The sequence below is a fragment of the Pelmatolapia mariae genome, linkage group LG3_W, assembly GCF_036321145.2.
Source record: "Pelmatolapia mariae isolate MD_Pm_ZW linkage group LG3_W, Pm_UMD_F_2, whole genome shotgun sequence".
In the NCBI taxonomy this organism is placed as follows: domain Eukaryota; kingdom Metazoa; phylum Chordata; class Actinopteri; order Cichliformes; family Cichlidae; genus Pelmatolapia; species Pelmatolapia mariae.
The window spans coordinates 54,216,792-54,235,024 of NC_086229.1; positions in this window are offsets into that span (position 1 = coordinate 54,216,792).

Sequence of the window (18,233 nt, forward strand, 5' to 3'; positions counted from 1 at the left end):
AGTTTTAACTGCTCCAGAAGGATTTGATATTTGAACTGCTCTGTGAGATGAGTATGGCTGCCATGCAGACTGTCCAGAGCCATTTTAAGAAGCGCAAAATCACTTTCCTTACCACTGGCGAAAGAAGGTAGTGCTGGCTTGGGGATCCCATACGAGCTGGCGATTAGCAGTTCCATCAAGTTGTTGCCCTTGCTGTCAGTAGGTGGCAACGGTATCTCTGACTGTAAAGACGGCGCCGTGGGCCCACAGCCAGTTGGTCTGACTTTATCCCGCAGGCGGGACTGTAAATCAGGAAGCGGTAGAAACTGACTGGGTGTTGAGTATGGCACTGGAGGAAGCCATCCCTGATGTTTCACCTTTCCAGGAGGCTGTGATCGTCTGCTAGGGATGTAACGGTGTGTTGACACCGAACGCGATAGGCGCGAGCGAAAATGCCCCAAACGCCCCTAATTTGACACGTGCACATTTGCACATCGACGCGTGTCCAACAGAAATCCATCGCGCCTCAAAATTGCATATTTTGACGCGCACAAACCGGAAATGTGGGAGGAATGTGGGAGGAAATTGTGCCAGATGGTATCTTTGCTAGATGGCAGCTGTCGAGCTAGCGCTTGAAGAGAGAGTCTCCCTTCTCTATTTACTGTGGAGAGCAGAGCAGCGGCGTTAAGGACGTCCTCGCCGTACCTGGGTCCGGTCCTCCAGAGGCATGAGCAGTTTGGTGAGTTTCACCACTTGGTCCAGGAGCTGCGCCTGGATGACGGCGATGACAGCGATATCACTGTCTTTCACTTGCCCAGTTTGAGGACCTGCTGTCCCGCGACGGTCCCAGAATCGCCCGCCCAGACACCAACTACAGGCGCTCAATCCCACCTGCAGAGCGCCTGTCCATCTGCCTGAAGTTAGTAAAAGTGTTTAATACGGTAGTCCTTTATTGATACCTGTGCTAATGTATGCTAAACCATCCGTTTATACACTGCTAACATGGATGTGGTATGCTAACAGTGAATGCCGTCGGTGTTTACTGATAGCAAACTGTGGTATGGAGACGACTGTTTATATTTCAATATACTATATACTACAATTGCATACCTGTGGGTGCAGCAGCAGGAGCTCAGGGACTGGGGAGCAAAGAAAAGCAACAGGGGATGCTCTGCCGCAGAATCAGCTGGTTCTATCAAGACAATATTAAATGTTAACAGGTTTTAAACAATAGTCATAGAGAAAGTATTTACAGTGGTCCCTCATTTATTGCAGCAGGGGTTGTCGGAATAACTAGCCCCGCGCCATGCACTTTATACACTTTTTTCCCCACACACATGAACATTAGTCACAGTTCTCACAAGTTGATTCTCAAAGTGCAAACCTTTGTAGATTGCAAAACGTAAAAGTATTATTATGCCGTGTTTTGTCTTCGTCTGCCTGCCACTTTTGTGCGCCTTTTTCCCTCGCGGTGCAGGTGTCTATTTCCGAATGAGGGTCATAGTTATGAGTGTTTTTGTGCTGTTTTATCTATTGGATGTGATGGTTATCAAAACAAAACATGATAAATTTGACAAGCGCAGGAGACACAGCACGGAGGAGATTTGTCAATCAGGCTGCAGAATGCAATGCTGTACTGTGCAAAAAAAATAAATAAATAAAATAAATAAATCAGCGAAAAAGCGAGGCAGTGACAGATAAGCGGGACCACTGTTTGCTGTTTATTAATAAACAAAATATATTCCTATATGACAACATGCATAAAAGCAGAACGGTATTTGTACATCAGTGGGAAAATAGCGGTGGCTTGCTAGCATTTGTGCGGCTTCCCCGGGTCAGTGAAAATTGTAAAAAGAGAAATGAATGAACTTAACAGGTTGCCCGATCTATTCACATTTCTTCCTCCAAGCTCGGTCCTTTATATTCCTGTCTCGGTACACAAAGCAGCTGGTGTCGTACAGCTCCGGGTTGTTTGCTACGGCGTTGATTAGCCTTCCCTCCATTGAAGAATGAAGGGCTTTGGCTGGATCTGCCCCTTTGACCTAGTTACAGCCACGTCACCCGGCTCCTGATTGGTTGTCGCGGCGCGATTTGATGCTGGAGTTCAAATTTTTCCAACTGGAGCGGTAGAGGCGAAACACGCGTATGCACAAAATGCAACACAAAAACTCACGCGCGTGGTTTTTTTCGCGAGTCAAATGTGCCAGACGCGGTACACTGACTTTACATGTAAACCTGACGCTCTGGCCGCCTCTATCGCGTTCGGTGTGAACACACCGTAAGGGCGCCCTCCGTTTGCGAGGTGTGCCTGCTGCTTGCTGCACAGGGAGGAGAGGGCGGGGGATTCTCTGTCTGGCTGGAGCGGCATCTAATAACCAACTCTCAAAACAAAATAAAACAAACCAACAAACACGAAAACAGCAGACATCATGATACAGACTTAAATTTGCACTGATGTTTTTTTGAAATTCTATACGTGAAACGTGAGCATGAGAGCCCTCGGTGAGCCTGCTCGCTGCTGAAGTCAAAGTAAACTTTATTGTCATCGCCGCTACATACAGTCCAGTATATAAAGAGACGTGACGACGAGGCTCCAGTTACAGCAGTGCAAGTAAACAAACAATAAATATAAGAAGAGTAAGAAAATAAATATACACTTTAGGACTAGGGGTAAAAGGATCAATAACAATTTAAAATTTATAATTTACAGTTTGATGATTTAAAGTCTCACACAACCCTTCAAAAGGGGAGGGGGCCGGCTGCTTCCAAATAGAGCACATTTCATTCATAATGTTATAAATCCAAGGGCGCCAGAGGGAGTGTTCGCCCAAATAGGCTAGGACCGCCACTGCCTCCTGGCAAATGTGCCATCTTTCTTAAAAAAAAATCCACTTTTTTGTCATAAATTTGCCACTTCATTTTCAAAAATGTTCTCTTGTCAAAAATCCACAAAAGTCTCGTCAAAAATCTTCTCGGAATTTTATACCTCTTGATTTTTTTCCTACCTTCAGTGGCCCTAAATTTTGTAAGCTATTAGATCAAGCCACACACAGCCCCCATTGATTTTATTAACAATGTTTATTTGTTTTTTGTGTAATGTTTAATAGCAATGAACAAAATTCACTTTGTCAGTCTCTGCACTTGTTACTGTAGCCGGATGGGCTACTCGCCATTCTTTTCTCTCTCTCTCGCTCACTCTACTGCTCTCGCTCTCTGCTGCGCTCGCTCTCACTGCACAACTAGGTTAATTGGGAACCCACCTGCATATTGATTGCAGGCTGGCATCAGGTATAAAGCTAAGCCGGTGCTTCTCTGGATTATTCCTCCCATGCATTCAGCGCAAAGCAGCAGTAAATGCTGGCACTCTGCGACGGACTGATCAGCAAGAGTAGATCATATGACAGCCACAGGTATGCTCTTGCTTAACCTCAGATTCCCTCACAGTATTGGAATGTATAGTAATAGTTTTTGCGGCCTGTTGTAGCGCGGCAGTTTGTTTTATTCCGGCGTTGTGGAGAGAGGTGCTCGTGTGATCCCCACCAGTGAGAGTATAGCACCTCCGGTCCTGGGGTAAGCCGTTAAAACTATTTTTTATTAGCATTCACAGCTACAAGAGGCTAAGGTTACATTTACCTGTTTTAGGGTTTGATCGCCGCCTTCACCTCCGTGGCAACTCGCACAGCCTTAATTGAAGCATCAAGACGCCTGCCTAGCCGTTGTTGTGAGGGCTCCTCCTCAGTGGAGCCTGCTGTCTTGTCTGGTCTTGTTTTGTCTATTTTGTTTTATCCTGTTTTATCTTGTCGTGAGACTGGTTTTATTAAGTAGGCCTACCATTTCCTGGTTCGCCTGGTTTTATTTTATTTTATCTCTGGACTGTTGCGTGTGCCCACGCTTCTGTGATCGGGCTGAAGCAATCCTTTGCCCGAGTGTTGTGCCGGGAATTTTAAATTGCCTCCGTTGCTGGTCTTAGCCTGTGGGGAGACAGACCAGCTTGCGATTGAGGCTGGGGCAACTACTACCAGTACGAGTGGACCCGTGGGGCATAAGCCTTCCAGTGTGGTGTGTGTGCATGTGTGCGGTTTCTTTTATTAAAGTGTGTTTTAGTTTTTATGATCTGTAGCGAGCCAGACGCTCAGTGTCCCTTTTATTCTTTTAACATATTTCTGTGTTTTATTTCAGTGGACGAAGGACGTGCCAGTGGCCCTGGGACCTCAGGTGGTGGGTCGTTTTCACACTTTCTTTTGTACAGCACCGGGTGGGCTGCAGTGACTTTTGTTTTGTGTGATTTTCTTTTGGGTCCACGGCTGCTGGTAAGTCCAAGTTCCATGATTGTTTTATTTTCACTGTAGGACACTGTCAACAATGACGCTACATCTTGGTTTCTAAATATTTTATTTATTTTTACTATAAATAAAACTGTTTTAATATTGGAGCTAACCTGCCTCAGTGTGCATCCTTGAATCGGTGCGGCCTCTTTTATTCCTTTTATCTATTTCTTAAATATATTTTTCCTGGGGGTGAAATTCCCCTAGGTGGCGTTGTCATTTTATTATTATTTCCTTTATAACCCCGCCGACCACTTGGTCACATTACTATGCGCGGGTACACCTCGCTCTGTGAGGAGTCTTCTTGCACTTTTCCACCCTGGACTTTAATCCTGTGCTCTGCTTTCGTCTTCAAAAATCTCTCGTTTTTTGTTCTCTTTTTTCCCCCTCTTGTTTTTATGCTGCTCACCCTTGTCCTTGGTTTCTTTCTTTCTTTTTTCTTTCTTTCACTGCTTCGATCACCTGCTTCCACACTCATCCACAAACAACATCCTTTATTTGGACACATACGCACAGCACGATCACGCACAGCCATGCGCTCAACGGCAGCACATTTACATCAGACAGCGCACACAGTCGTATAGGATACACACACTTAAACCAAGCGTACTCATATTAGTAAATATGCACACACATAGTCAGACTCAGGGAGCATCTCACCACACATTTTTTCTCTCTCCCCCTCTTTTTATTTACGAACAAGTGATGTGAACCAAGGACAAGTGATGTATTCTCTCCACGTGTCTAAGCGACACACACAGCACACACCCCTAGTTATACACAGACATCTATGGGTGCACTAAGATTCATTACATGGAATGTAAATGGAGCTGGCTCCAGAGAAAAGAGGTTAAAAATATTTAACCAACTCAAAAAACTACAGGCAGATGTTGTCCTTTTACAAGAGACCCACAGACCTCTTAGAGGTTCGAATGAACTTAAAACACCTGAGTTTCCTAATGTGTTCTCAGCTTGTTATAATTCTAGACAAAGGGGAGTAGCAATTTTAATCCATAAAAAAATTCATTTCACAGTACTCGATACAGTTATAGATCCAGAGGGCAGATTCTTAATCATTAAACTATCTATACTTGATAAAACGCTATGTATTGTAAGTGTATATGGTCCAAATGTTGATGATCCCTCATTCTTTCACGGTTTTTTCAGTGCACTCTCCGAACACTTAGATGGCACACTTGTTCTTGGAGGCGACCTCAACCTTGGACTAAATGAAGAAATGGATCGGCTCAATACAGCAGGAACTCAGCATAATTGGCAGTCCATAAATATAATCAAACAGTATATGAGCGACTTTGGTCTTTGCGATGCATGGCGCTCCCTTCACCCCACCAGTAAGGAATATACTTTTTTCTCACATGTCCATCACTCCTACTCTCGTCTGGATTATTTTTTGGTCAGCAGCTCACTGCTGAGGGACATTTCAGACACTGAGATTCACCCTATAGCTGTCAGCGATCATGCTCCTGTATCTTTAACACTAATGCACAAGAATAATACTACGCCTAGTAAAAACTGGAGATTTAATACATCACTGCTTAAAGATGAAGACTTTATTAAATATTTTAAAAAAGAGTGGACTTCATATTTAGACTTTAATGACACTCCCGGAACATCAGCTTCTGTTCTATGGGAAGCAGGGAAAGCTGTGATGAGAGGTAAAATAATTTCTTTCTCATCACATAAAAAGAAAAAAGAAAACAAAAATATCCAGGAATTAGAAAAAACCATCAAATCACTAGAAGAAGCCTATGCGTCCGACCAAGATCAGGAAACATTGAACAAAATACGCAAAACAAAACTAGAATTAAATGAGATAATTGATAAAAAAAACAAAATTCTTAGTACAAAGACTACGCTTACAAAATTATGAACATGGTAATAAATCCGGTCAATTTCTAGCAAACCAGCTAAAAATAAATAAAGAAAAAACAACTCTATGTGCTGTTCAAGACTCATCTGGGAATACAGTATATGACCCGAAACAAATAAACAACATCTTCAGGGATTTCTATAAAACGTTGTATTCACCACAAATAAACCCATCTAAAAAGGAAATTGATCAGTTTTTAGACAACATAACTCTCCCAAAATTATTAGACTCTCAAGCAATGGCATTGGATTCGCCACTGACACCAGGTGAACTCCAGGAAGCCCTGATAAGTATGCCCAATAATAAGGCTCCAGGTCCAGACGGCTTTCCTGCAGAATTCTACAAAGAATTCTGGACGATTTTAGCCCCAATTTTTTACAGAACGCTGTTGGAAATCAAAGAAAATGGCAGACTCCCATCAAATATGAATTCTGCAAACATTAATCTCCTGCTAAAACCAGGCAAAGACCCTGTATATCCCTCAAGCTATCGTCCAATATCCCTTATAAATGTACACCTTAAAATAATCTGCAAAGCTCTCTCGAAGAGACTAGAGAAAATAACCCCCCTCTTAATTCATCCTGACCAAACTGGTTTCATAAAAGGTAGGCACTCATCAACAAATACACGTAGATTACTTAATTTGATAGACTACTCATACAGTAAAAACCTTGAAACTACAATATTTTCTTTAGATGCAGAAAAAGCGTTTGACAGAGTTAACTGGAAATTTCTATTTGCAACTTTACACAAATTTGGTTTTGGATCTTCTTTCATCAGCTGGTTAAAAATATTATATAATTCCCCAACAGCTTGTGTCAGAACAAATGACCAGACATCCTCCAGCTTCTGTCTCCTGAGGGGCACCAGGCAGGGATGCCCACTCTCCCCTTCACTGTTTGCAATTTTTATTGAACCACTAGCAGCAGCAATTAGACAGAATTCAGTAATTAAGGGCATAAAATGCAAGAACGTGGAACATAAAATCAGCCTTTATGCCGATGATGTGCTACTATTTCTCCAAAATTCACAAACCAATATCTCTGGGGTGATTGAATTGATAAACTCTTTTGCAAGAATATCAGATTACTCAATTAACTGGTCAAAATCTACAGTCCTTCCGATTAATTGCTCCTTCCATAATTCCTCTTCTACTCCACTGCAATCGGGAAATATAAAATATTTAGGTATTAATGTTTCTCCCAAGCTTGCAGATCTAACTAAATTAAACTATATCCCACTTTTAAAGAAAGTAGAAGGCGATCTGGCTAGGTGGAAATGTCTACCCATATCACTCATGGGAAGGGTTGCCGCTATAAAAATGATGGTCTTACCAAAAATAAATTATTTATTCTCAATGATCCCAACTAAACCGCCACAAGATTGGTTCAGATCTCTAGATTCATATATGTCCAAATTCCTTTGGAAAAATAAGCCCCCACGTATAAGCTTAAAAACACTACAAAAGACCAAGGATAAAGGAGGATTAGAACTACCTAACTTTCAGCACTACTTCTTAGCCAACAGGCTCCAATTTATCTCAGGATGGCTAAAACATACCCTCTTAGATGAACCTTGGCTAGATGTAGAACAAGCACTTTGCAATAATCTAGAGATTTCAGATCTACCATTTATCAGCTCAAACATTCAACGACATGAATGCTTCAAAAGCGTCAACATTAGCTCCTCTCTGACAGCATGGTGGGAGTTTCTGAAGTTGACAGAGTCTTCATTAATCCCATGCAAACGTACACCTATCTGGAACAACCCTGACATATTACAAAACAATAATATGATAAACTTTTCAGATTGGAGTGGTAAAGGAATCAAATATTTAGAACATATACTAGAAGGAACAGAATTTATTTCATTTGACAGACTAGTTACACAATATGGGATCAACAAGAAAAGATTTTTAGAATATCAACAAATTAAATCCATAGTAAAAAAGAAATTTAAACCGGGTCAAGTTGAACTACAAACACCACCAAGTGTGGTTCAATTTCTTACTCTTAAAACCCCCAAATTACTATCCAAAATATACAGAATGCTTTCTAAAATAGATGAATCAATATCACTTCCTATTGCAAAATGGGAAGCGGATTTATCAGTTAACTTAGACCAAAACTTCTGGTCTCAGATTTGCTTAAAAACCTTTCATCTAATTAGAAATCCCAGTCTTCAATTAATTCAATACAAAATACTACATAGAGTGCACTATACAGGTCATCGGATGTTCAAGATGGGCTTTACGTCTACCAACAACTGCTCACACTGCCAAACCAATTCACTGGACAATTATATCCACGCTCTTTGGTTCTGTCCACCAGTTCAGAAGTTTTGGCGTGAGATATGTGAAGACTTATCGAAGTGTCTGAAATGTAACATTCCAACTTCTCCTTTAGTGTGTTTGTTGGGCAGCTTAGATAATGTCACTTCAGAAAAGAATATAGCCCACATGGTTTTCACTGCCCTATGCATAGCCAAGAAAACAGTCCTCATGAACTGGAAAAATAAAAATAATCTTAATTCTAACCAGTATAGAAATTATCTATTAGATTACATTAGTCTTGATACAGCCTCTGCCACCACATCAGATCAATTGCTCTGGGCTCCTTTGATCAGCTCCATCACCTAGTGGGGGTGGGGGGTCATAGTTTGGTCCCACCTTTACTGTTGTGATTGGTCTGGGGGTAGGGACAGGCTTAGGGCGTCGGGGGGTTCCCCAGGAGCATCTTCCTTGGGGGGCTCAACCCGGGGTAGCGGTCATGGCCAATTAAGGGCTCTGTTGGCTCTTAGGTGACGGTTTCCTTGTGGCTGCGTGCAGCGGGGCTAGGGGAGGGTCTGTGCTGACGGACGTGGGTTACTGACCTGGTAGCCTGGCTGCCCCTGGGCTGGGGCCCTGGCCGGGCCTCGGGGGCTCGGGTCCTGGTTGGTGTGTTGCTGGGGTTGTGGGCGGGTGGGTATACGGGGGCCCAGTCCTGGCGCAGGGCGCCGCCAGTGCATCGAGCCACCTGGGGGACTCTTCAACTGGTGGGGGAGGTTGTCACATCTTGCAGGAGCTTTCCTCTCCTCAGGAATTCTCTCTGCAGGCAGGAGGGGGAGATATAGGAGAGGTGGAGGAAGATCTCAGCCTGGGCGTCTATTGTCTTGTGTAGTCTGGAAGATGAGTGGATGATGGGGTGGGTGCAGTTTTCTCTGTAGTGGGGTCGGGTGGGCTGTCCCGGGCTCTGTGGGGCCGGGCGGCGCTGCTGCACTGGGCCCTGGTCCGGATGGGCCTGGGCCCCCTTTCCCTGGCGGGTTGCAGAGCATGGGGGTGCCTACTGGGGTCAGCGGGGGAGCTGGCCCCAGGGAGGGGTCACTTGCCCCTCCCTTTCTTCCCTCCCCATCTCCAGCTGCCTCCCTCTTCCCACTCCACCACAATCACCCACACATGCAGGGCCTTGGGGTAGGGGTGTGTCACCAGGGTGCAGAGGAGGCATCCCCCCCCTCTGTCCCCTTCTGGCTGCCTCTGCCTCAATTTTATCTCACAACTTAGACATTCACATTACTCACACTCTCATAACACATACATATAGGATCTTGGGGGTGGGCTCACAACACGGACTCCAAATTACCATCAGGGTGTACACCTCACCCCTGGCGTCGTTGCCCACCTCTCAATTTTAAATACACGTAGACATTGAGGGCTATCAGGAGGGGCTATGCGCTCACCTGCTGCTCTCTGGCAGGTAGCTCCATGCCCTCCTGGGTTTTAATTGCACCTTAGAACACATATACATCAACACTACATATGAGCGGGTAGAGGGAGGTTTGGAGTCTTCTCACACCCCCGGTCTCTGCGGCCTGCTGGAGCGGGGGGGCTAGGAGGAGGAGTTGGCCGTCCGACTGGGGTCTGGGGTGTGGGGCCTCCCTGCTGCTGCGGAGTCGGGGCAGTCTGCTTCTCCCCACTGCAGGGAAAAGGGTAACACCACCTGGGTCTGGGTGCAGTTTCCCCCTCCAGGGGCAAGGGTACCTAGACCCGGTTCTTAGAGTACGCTTGGGGAGTGTGATTGTGTGTACAGCGTCTCTTTATGTCTGTCTCCACGTTGGTTGAGTGTGGAGTAATTGCCTATGAGAGCATGAGGGTGGGAATGGATGTTTGTATTTGAGTGTGCCTGTATGTCTGTGTCTATATGTCAGGTTGGGTATCAGACGCCACCTCTCTGGGGACATCTCAGGCCCTCCAAGGTTTGGAGGCCTATCTCCCCCCACCACTTCCCCTGCCGGTGGCAGACGCCCTCAGACATCGATGCGTTGGTGGTTCTTTGTGTCCGGGGGTGGGCGTCCGGGTACACACCGGCTCACTCCTTGGTGGCTGCTTATCCGGGCCTAGAACCTGGGGCTCGCTCGGGCCACTTCGGGGGTGGGGTGCCCTCGGCCTCTCGGCCTGGGGCTCGGTCACTCAGGCACAGCTGGCTGCCGGCGGAGCTCACGGGCACGTCACTGCAACCCCCCCTGGCTTCTGCTCCGCGGCTGCTGAGTGATCCCTCATCTGGGACTCTCCTCAGCTCTTTCTGGGACAGTGGCGCGGCTGCCCCTCTGTTGGTCTTCCTTGGTCTCTTGTGTTCTGGGGGCCTCTGGATGTGTGGAGTTTTGATCTCCTCCATACCTGCTTCATGCCCTGGAGGATGGGACTGTGGCCCCCCACACCCTCTAGCAGATCATTACATTAAGGAACCTTTTAAATACAAGCGCGCTCATGCTCACAGGTGTACACACAGGTGATCACACACACAAACTACACCCTTTTTGGCTCCTACCTCAAAGCACACTGTGCGCTGTCGATCTTACGTGCTGCACAATAATGTTTAATATTAAGTATGTAGTGTTATATTCCCATATATCATTGTGATGTTGTTTATTCTATTACTCTCGTTTTCTTCTGCTTGTTTTCTTTTTTCTTTCTCAACAGGTGATCCAGGTGATCGATATATGTATTTTTTGTCTGCTCATTTTGTTGGTTTTTGTTTTTTGCCCTTTATCCCCGTCCCTCTTCTCCGCTGTTTTTTTTTTTTGTTTGTTTTGTTTTTTCCCCCCTCTTTCTTTCTCCCTTTTCTTTTCCCCTGTCCCGTATCTAGCAAGTAAAAAATAAAATAAAATAAAATAAACAATAAAAGGTAAATCAAATGGACCATTACGGCAAGGCTGGGATGGTCCATTTGGTAAAGTAAATCCGTTGGGCATCTTTCTTCGCCTTTAGACAATAATTCTGATGGCAAAAGAACCAAACGGGACAGGTTTAAAAAAAAAAAAAAAAAAACTGTTCAAGGTAAACTGAAGCTTTACTTTTTTATACATATAAAGTATATATGTGTTTCCTTTCCGACGGAGCGCGCACTGCGCGGCAGAGCAGATCCAGTTGACTCCGCCTCAGTTCCAACGAACTAGACGTGGAAGTAGTGATGTTTTACTTTGGTGAAAAGGTGAAAGGTGAGTCTTGTTACATTAATCCTCAGCTTGTGGGCTAAAACACTTTAAAAAGTTAAGCCCAAAATTATTCGTAATGCTGTCAGATCTAGATTTCAATGATTTTCACTCAAACAAGAACTAGGTAGCAAAAAAGCCAGGCATCTCTCAAAATACAATAGAACAATGTAAAAGGAGTAAAAAAAACTGTTTTCTTTACATTGTATTGAAAAATGGCATGTAGAAACTTATTTATACTTTTGACAATAATTAATGGGAGAAGTTTTGTTGATGTTCAAGCATTCAGACCTGCTGACTAGCTTTTGCATGTCTTACGGGCAGTTTGACATTTTTCTTTGGTGAAGAGCACCAAGTCATTCAGGCTGGAAAGCCTCCTTGTCATCACCAAAATCTCCAACTCCCTGCACAGATTCTCTATAAGATTCAAGATGGACTCCATGTTAAGATTACTTCCAGTCAGAAGATTACTTTAAACCTAAATATAGCAGAGGGATGAATCATTTGGGGCTTAACTCTGTTTGTGTCACATATTTACACCTTTAAGCATCCACACAAGACACACAACCTGTTATATTCTCTTGAATAAACTTAGTGTCTGTTCTGACATTAGGTTTCTTTATTTCATTCCAAACTTCCAGAATCTGTAATCCCCATCTCCTCATATCATCTAGCTTTTTAAATTGCATATCTTTAAGATTACTGCTCTTAATCTTTGTCTTTTTAAATCTTTCTGCCCCAATCTTGCAGGAAGCACAGTCTTACACGCCTCTCCTCCCATTATCCCCCGAAAGCCCCAAACACAAACCAGCAAAAACACAAAGAACAATACGGTATCCACATTTGAATCAAAGAGTAAAACATTCAAATGTGGATTATTAAACATTAGGTCTCTTTCTTAATTAATGTCCCAGTTGGTACATTAATTAATATTTGATCAACCAATTGATTTGCTCTTGCATAGAAACTGAACATTTATCATTGTTTCCTGAAAAGGAAACAATGATAAATATCTATCGTTGTTTCCTAACAATCTCCATGTACAAATTGGAGTCTGTTAGATATCTAACAGACTCCAATTTGTACATGTAAATGGAGAGTCCTCTTCACACACTGAGGTTAATTATGGAGTTCCACAGGGTTCAGTGCTAGGACCAATTCTATTTACATTATACATGCTTCCCCTAGGCAGCATCATTAGAAGACAGAGCATAAATTTTCACTGCTATGCAGATGACACGCAGCTCTATCTATCCATGAAGCCAGGTAACACACACCAATTAGTTAAACTGCAGGAATGTCTTAAAGATATAAAGACCTGGATGGCCGCTAACTTTCTGCTTCTTAATTCAGATAAAACTGAGGTTATTGTACTCGGCCCTGAAAATCTTAGAAATATGGTATCTAACCAGATTCTTACTCTGGATGGCATTACCTTGGCCTCCAGTAACACTGTGAAGAACCTTGGAGTCATTTTTGACCAGGATATGTCCTTCAACGCACATATTAAACAAATATGTAAGACTGCTTTCTTCCATTTGCGCAACATCTCTAAAATTAGAAATATCCTGTCTCAGAGTGATGCTGAAAAACTAGTTCATGCATTTATTACTTCCAGGCTGGACTACTGTAATTCACTATTATCAGGATGTCCTAAAAACTCACTGAAAAGTCTTCAGCTAATCCAAAATGCTGCAGCAAGAGTACTGACAGGGACTAGAAAGAGAGCATATTTCTCCTGTTTTGGCTTCCCTTCTGTCAATAGAAAATTGTCAGTATAATCTTTTAATAATATAAGTTTGCATATGATAGAATACTGCATGATGACTTCTTTATAACTCAGACTGTTTTTGTTCACTGTGACCTGTTATCATGCAGGGAAGGAGCAGTACCTGCTAGATAAGAGCTTAATAAGCAGCTTCACTTTGTACCAGGTAGAGGAGCTCTCCTGGCACACGCGCGCACACACACACGCATCAACATTCCACTGAACAAACGTATTCACTGTTGTATTACTCTTGTGTATAAATAAAGACCAGAGCAGTGGCAGAGCGCGAGTCTCGGAGCCCTCACTCCAAGTGCGGGTACTCTGTGGCTGCCCTTGCATGCAAGTAAAACTGTGTGTTTCTCCTCTCTGATTCTCAGCCGAAGAAGTGTCTTAGAGTACATCTCTTGACACCTTCATCGGCTTCCTGTTAAATCCAGAATTGAATTCAGAATCCTGCTCTTCACATACAAGGTCTTAAATAATCAGGCCCCATCTTATCTTAATGACCTTGTAGTGCCAGAGCACTTCGCTCTCGCTCTGCAGGCCTACTTGCTGTCCCTAGAGTATTTAAAAGTAGAATGGGAGGGAGAGCCTTCAGTTTTCAGGCCCCTCTTCTGTGGAACCAGCTTCCAGTTTGGATTCGGGAGACAGACACTATCTCTACTTTCAAGATCAGGCTTAAAACTTTCCTTTTTGCTAAAGCATATAGTTAGGGCTGGACCAGGTGACCCTGAATCCTCCCTTAGTTATGCTGCAATAGACGTAGGCTGCCGGGGATTCCCATGATGCATTGAGTTTTTCCTTTCCAGTCACCTTTCTCACTCACTATGTGTTAATAGACCTCTCTGCATCAAATCATATCTGTTATTAATCTGTCTCTCTTCCACAGCATGTCTTTTATCCTGTTTTCCTTCTCTCACCCCAACTGGTCGCAGCAGATGGCCGCCCCTCCCTGAGCCTGGTTCTGCCGGAGGTTTCTTCCTGTTAAAAGGGAGTTTTTCCTTCCCACTGTCGCCAAAGTGCTTGCTCATAGGGGGTCATATGATTGTTGGGTTTTTCTCTGTATTTATTATTGTGCGATCTACTGTACAATATAAAGTGCCTTGAGGTGACTTTTGTTGTGATTTGGCGCTATATAAATAAAATTGAATTGAATTAAAAAGCCCTCTTTGGTCTGATCATTTCCTGATAACATTTAAATTTAAAATAGTTGATTACACAGCAGTGGGGAGTAGACGTCATCACAGCAGATATCTTTACAAAAGTTCTGTAACTAATTTAAGGATATAATTAACTGTTTTTTTCCTCAATACCTTGTGCCAACAAAGAATGCTGTTTCAACAGAGGTTCATTATCTTGTTAATTTTGTTTACCTGTTTACTATGTATGACTCTGGATGCTCTAGCTCCCGTGAAAAAGAGAGCCTCAAATATGAAGTACTTGACTCTCTGGTATAACTGTCAAAGGTACAGCTTGAAGCAGATATGTCATGGTCTGTGACCCAAAAATGACCCAGATCCATATGTCTGTGAAGGTTCTCGGTCATCGTAGTCTAAGGAGTTTGGAAAGAAAAGCGTCTGGACTTCTTTAAGTTGCTTGAAGTACCTCCTCTTTGACTCCCATCACCCTCTGGAACACAAACTTGGAGTAATTAGGACCCTACACCACCGGGCAGAACATGTTCCCTCTAAGCCTGAGGGAAAAAAGAAGGAACACACACATGTAAAGGAAGCACTCAAAACATGCGGTTATCCTAACTGGGCATTCATAAAGTCAGCAAAGATGCACAGAAAAGAAGATCAGACACCAGCGAGGGAGGATAAGAAAGACAGACGCAACAACGTTGTCATCCCCTATGTAGCCGGTGTATCAGAGAAACTCAGGAGTTTTCTCCAAGCACGACATCCCAGTGTACTTCAGACCCAGCAACACACTCAGACAGAAACTGGTTCACCCGAAAGACAAAACTCCAAAACACAGACTTAACAACGTGGTGTATGCTGTACAGTGCAGCGAGGAATGCCCAGACCTCTACATTGGAGAGACCAAACAGCCACTTCACAAGCGCATGGCACAACATAGAAGAGCCACCTCCACAGGACAAGACTCAGCAGTCCATCTGCATCTTAAGGATAAAGGTCACTCCTTCGAGGATGCCAATGTTCACATATTGGACAGAGAGGACAGATTGAAAGAGGAGTGAAAGAGGCCATCTATGTCCACTGTGAGCGACCATCTTTGAACAGAGGCGGTGGTTTACGACACCAATTGTCTGCCATCTATAATCCAGTTTTGAGTTCCCTTCCCAGACGCCTTAACACCCACTCACATTCTGGGCCATCTGACCTCAGGAATTCACATGATAGGGTGGGACCAGGTTTAACAATGAGCTCACCTGAAACCCTGGCTGATTAGGTCCCACACCCATTTTCACACCTTGGCTCATGTGATTAGGTAGAGGATCACCAGGGGGTCCTTTGTCCCTCTTTGGGGGGATACTCCCACTGGGTTTAAATCTGGGACTCTCGGCCATTTGACCTTAGAACTGAAGAAGCTTCTCGGATGAGAGGTGAAACGTCTTTAAGCAACTTAAAGAAGTCCAGACGCTTTTCTTTCCAAGCTCCTTAGACCCAGATCCATAGTAAAATTATTTGTAAGCTTGAGAGGAAATGGCATGCCTTGAACCTAGTAATAGTTAAACTGTTACGTAAAAGGCTATCATTTCACTCAGCTGCCTTAGGTTAAGTACAGGCCAAGCTTCAAACATTCAAAGGAATGGTTTATTGGAACAGTTTCAGTCAGGCTTCCGGACTCATCATAGTACAAAATCAGCTGTAGTGAAGGTTACAATTGATCTTATGGCCTCTGACAGTGGACCATGTCTTGCAATTAATCTGAATCAGTGTTTTTGATATCGCCTCTATTTGTTACAAACTGAAACATGGGTAGATCAGTGTCTAAAAGAAAACAAAACAGGAACTTTAATCATTATTTTTCTGTAGATCGTGAAGACTAAAATATATATTAACTGTTACTTAAAACACAGAGATCCAATGATTACATAAATAAGTTGGATTACTGTCACATAGACTGGAGTAAGTATGTGTTGATGTGCTGTCAAATTATATCTAAGGTACTGTGCAGAATTCTTGTCCCACCTCATATTTCATTTTCAGGGGGAAGTGAAAAATAGAATCAGTTTATCTCGTGCAAACACTTGGAAAATACAGTATATAAGGCAGAAACAAAGTTCGTACAATTCTAACAAGCTTTAAAGTCAATATTTGTTATCACCACTGTTATTGTTCAGCACAGTCTGAACTCTCTTAGCCAGCTTTCTTTTCATTTCTTCAAGTAGTCTTCAGGAATAATTCTCCAGGCTTCTTGAAGCTCATCTTTGGATGTTTGCTGCCTGTTATTCTGTTCTCTGCCAAGGTAGTCTTACACTGCTTCACTAATGTTGAGGTCTGGGTTCTGGGGAGGCCAATCCATGACTGATAGTGTTCCAGATTGTGTTTTTCTAGCAGGTATGCTTTTCCTGCATTAGAAATGTGTTTGCGATCAGTGTCATGGTAAAATGGTACTCTTCGCAACGTGGTACCCTTCCTGTAGAATGGCTTCTGAAAAGCCACTCTTCCACTGAGACAACTATTTTTCTTGTGGAAAAAAGACCATTTTTAGGAGGCAAAAATAATCCCAGCCCACTTTGTTAAATGATCCAGTCATTGTATGAAAATGAGTGTCTTTGGGATTTGGTTAACCCCAGACTGAAATGAGACTCCTCCACTGACTGCACTAATGCACAACAAAGAATGCATGTTTTAAGAAAATGTTGGGATTGTGTTAGGAGCAAGGCAAACACCAAAGTGACTAACAAGAGCCATCCACCTGGCTCCTCTTTTAAACTGTTGCCACGGGCAATATTGCGTCCCCTTGTTCCCTGAAAACAGATTTTCATTATTATTCCTCAAATTTTGTAAACACACCCCTGGTTCAATGAAAGTGTCAGCATCATCAAATTTTGCATCTTTTATGTTGGGGTGTTTGTTTTGTGTTTGGGTATAGAAATATCATATAGTTTCTACTTCATGATTTATACTGCAATTCATTGTCCCCATGGAGACAAATGAAACTCTTGTTTTTTCTTTTTTCTTTTATTTTTGTTCTTGAGCAACTAAATACTCATACAAAAAAGCATCTATATCTTTATCTGTCTTTTCCTTGCAGGAAAATCTCATCTGGTGTGTCCATCTCAGGTTGTAGCCATGATGGGTGAAGATGTTGTTCTTCCATGTCAGCTTAAACTTGCTGTCGATGCAAGCTCTGAGACTGTGGAGTGGACCAAACCCAGTCTGAACCCAAATATCTGTATCACTGTCGGAGCAGCTTTGTTAGTGTATATTATAGTGGTGTTTGTTACATGGAAACTGAAGCAAAAGCAAAGCGGTGAGTCAGAAATTCATTCTTATTTTATTGTCAATACTATCTGCAGTAAGAGATCAGATTCACATGTAACGTGAGTGTTAGGCTTCAGTCACTTTTTACTGTCTCAGTAACTATTTGCCTTGTTCTGCTCTGCTGAAATCTGAAGCATGTGTTCAGTTTTCAGATGGATCAATAGCTGCTCAGTACTGATGCTCTGTTGTGTCGAAATTAAAAGTGCATTTATTTTTCTTCTATATTATCACATAACCAAAAATGCTGCTGCCATCCTCATTTTACAGTTTGTCATTACTCTGATTGATATTTATTCAATTCTCACATCAACCGTGATCATCCTGTGTTTTTACACAGTTTGTGTAAA